Genomic DNA, 3,955 nt, shown 5'->3' on the forward strand with positions numbered 1-3,955 from the left:
GATTAAGAATAAAACAAATATGGATACACGACACGCGGCGATTGTTCCACGGCTCAATCAAAAAGGAAACTGAAAAAAACATGTGAAATCGGTGAAGTCACGCCATCGCTTTAACACAAGCATACAACAACATAGGCACACCGCACACATTCTATATCGTTGTCCTCCGACATGTAATGCATATTAAATTAGATACATATATTTAGAAAAATTAAAAATTATGAGATGAAATTAATAAAATGAAATTATGCTTTGATAATATATAATTCTTAATAGTAAATGTATAAAATAGTAAATGTATTCATTGCAAAATAGAAAATAGAAAATTTATATTAATTTATATTAATATATTACAAATTTGTATATATAATGAGTGCATTTACTCTTTTTGATGCTATTTAATTTGTTTGCAAAGAACATGATTACACAGTATGTAAACCTATTTTAAGATTTGGAAGTATTAATGCACAACACACGTTACCTTCTCTCCTCTCGAGCCTTAAATTTTTAGCATATATGATATGCCATTCTATTCGCTTTGACGTGATGAACATGAATACAAATATTTGTTTTTGGTAGAAATTGTAAAACCTTACCGAAAGTGAGAAAAAAAAGTTACTAAAACTGAAAAGCCAATTGGACACTTGGTACGGTGTAATAGATCTCTGCTGATATTTTACATTTATGACGTCATTGGTATCATACGCATCTCACTTGATAAACTTTTGATTCTAGAAAAGTTCTTTGTTGCTATGTTTCTCTTATTTTTTGAGTGTGTGTCTCATTTTCAATGATGAAACGATATGTAAGATCATTATGTTTAATAATTTTACGGACGAACTTGCTATACCAAACATGCACTGTACCCATTCCATACATCGATACGTATTTCTCATGACAACATATGCTCAAATAACTTGAATTTTCTATGCATGTCACGTGAAAGAAAATCTTCGTCATCTATAATTTCCTACAATTTCTAACATGAAATATTCATCAATATGTTTTCCGTCTTCAATATTGTACTTCCTTTCTCCTTACTTTTGTCGATTTACTGGACCTACTAATTTTTCTGAGAAAAAAAATACTTGTTAACAATTATAATGAAAGTTAAAGTAAATGGCGATTCTATCGTTAAGTATTTCCGTGATTAGCAGGTTTCGGTGCTTCAAAATAATATTTGTCGTAATTTTATACACAACCTGTAATAAGATATTGGTGCACTGGTATAACTTGAAACGACACAGCGAAAAAAGAAATTATTAGCATCGCTTAATTTGTAATGCATGATATTAGGATTACTCTAGTAATGTAAGGAATTTATTTATTCTGTTGTTAGGATACTGCTTCGCATCACATTCTTGACACAAAGTTCTTGATCTAGCAAGATCAGACTAAAGTTTTCTCTCAATCAAAAGTTAATCCTACAACAAATTTCATTTACAACTCTAAATTTCTGCATTACCAGCGCGTTAAAACGGATACGATAATCAATGTCCAAAACGCAAATTTTCAAATTACAACAATTAAAAACTCCGAGAATATGTCATAAAGTCCACGACTTCCACGGAAATAGCTAACCTATTAATCGATACTTTTGCAAATAACTCGAGCAATGAAAACTTTGAACCCAACTTTCTCCAAATCAAAAAAAAATAAAAATATATAGAAGAATCGACAACCTATGAAGTCGATACACCCTTAAAAGATCATAATCTTTTCAACTCGGAAATTACGATCAGTGAACTGAAACGAGTTATAAAAGTATGAGTACCATCAGGAACTCCAGTCCAGGACCGGACAATATCACCAACATTTTTATACAAAAACTACCAGAATCTAGATTATTCTATCTGTTAGGAATTTATAACTGCTTATGGTCGAACGGACTTTTCCCCAAGTGGCACGAAGCAATAATACTAAAACCCAGAAGAAACAAACTCCATCCAGACAGTTACAGAACTATCGTCCTCTCACATGTTGTCTCTGTAAATTGTTAGAAAAAAATATTAAACAGAAGATTGCGATGGTATCTAGAAACTAATAATCTACTAGAAAGAAATCAAAACGGATTCAGAAAATATCGCTCCACAATCGATAGTCTCATAAAACTTGACTCAAATATATGAAGCCTTCTTCGAGAAACAGCACCTATAGTAGCAATATGTCTGCACATCGAAAAGGCATAAGATATCCTTTAGAGATGCCGAATTTTCTGACGACTCCAACAGTGAAACATAAAAGATAATATGTTTAAATTCATAGCTAATTTTCTAAAAAATAAATCCATCTACATCCGCATAAATCAAATAAAACTGAAATCTCAAATAATGGAGTGCCACAAGGGTCAGTGTTAAACGTAACTTTATTTCTAGTTGCTATAAATGATATTAGTAGAATTTTCTCCAAACCAATTAAATATATTTGCCAATAATTGCATCTTTTTTATTACAGGAGAGAACCTAAATAGAAATCAACAAATCTTCCAAAACTGTCTGGACAAACTGCAAGATTATGCCCAACAGACTGATTTTATATTTTCTAAAAGTAAAACCATCGTTACCATTTTCTCAGGAGAATGGAACACACAAAATCATAAGCTGCAACTGTACTTAGGACAACAACAAATCACGAGAATGAACAAATCCTTGGCCTAACCTTAGACAAAAGATATACCTGAAACCCATTCAAAAAATCTTAAAACTGAGTACTGCAGAAAAATGAACATCTTTATAGCTTCAAAAAATTAAGGAGCTGAATTTCAAGACCTAAATAAATTTTCCAAGTCTTAGCTATCGAAATTCAATTACGAAGCAACTGTATATAGTTTATATAAATACTTTAAAAATATTAGAATATTATCTTATCACGCAGAAGCTTGAATAGCAATAAGCTAGAATAGCATACTGCACAAGTCCAGTGACAATTCTATGTGAAGCAAATTTGCCATCATTAGAAGTTGCCTATGTTACGTAGTATCGAAAAATTCACACCGTTAAATCCTGTTTACGATATAATAACTGCTGACACTCTTCTCGATGATTTTACAAAAAAGTCTAATCCACCAAAATTCTTAAATTTTCGGCTCATAAAATATTTCCAAGAACTAAAAATAGATATGCCTCCTATTATGCGAAGAAGACAATATCAACTTCCTCCATAGATAATAATCACCCTATTCATAATTGATAACTTTCGGAACACACAGAAAGCTATCAACCTTAACATCTCTAAAAACCTATACACAGAATTATTTTACAACTATCTAAGCCATAAATAAATATGTATTTATCGATGCATCAAAATCAAAAGAAGGAATCGGATGCGCGGTATATCACCCAAAAACAAATTTCTATTTTGTCTCCCTGACCTGAATGCAAGAACTGGGGAGAAAGGAGGAATCTATGAGAGTGAACGTAAGAAAAGAAGCTCAAAGGACAAGGTATGCGACAGAGAAGGGAACGTACTGGAGGGGGTTGAAAACAATGGCTGGCATATTCTAAATGGAAACGTGGAAGGGGATGAGAAGGGAGAATATACGTTCATACGTAGCACTGGTCAGTCGGTGATAGATTACGCAATAGTAGATGCTGAAAGTTTGGATAAAGTAAGAGAATTTATTGTGGAAGAGAGAGTAGAGTCGGATCATATGCCGATATACTGAAAACTGGAATACAAGATTCCAAGGGGAGGAAGAAGATCAACAAAAGAAACAAGATGGATGGTAAAATGGAATGAAGAGAGCATAAAGAGATACGAGGAAGTGACAAGGAAAAAAGTATATGAAGAAACGTCCATGGAAGGTAGATGGAAAGAAATAAAGAGAACGATAGAGGAGGGCGTGACCAAAGTAAAGAGAAAGGCAGGAGAGATGTTGAAAAACAAAAGCTGGTGGGATAAAGAATGTGGCAGGAAGAAGAGGGAAGTCAGAAAGTTACTCAAGAAATGGAAGGAG

The sequence above is a fragment of the Frieseomelitta varia genome, unplaced genomic scaffold, assembly GCF_011392965.1.
Source record: "Frieseomelitta varia isolate USP_RPSP 00005682 unplaced genomic scaffold, Fvar_1.2 scaffold_275, whole genome shotgun sequence".
Classification (NCBI taxonomy): Eukaryota; Metazoa; Arthropoda; class Insecta; order Hymenoptera; family Apidae; genus Frieseomelitta; species Frieseomelitta varia.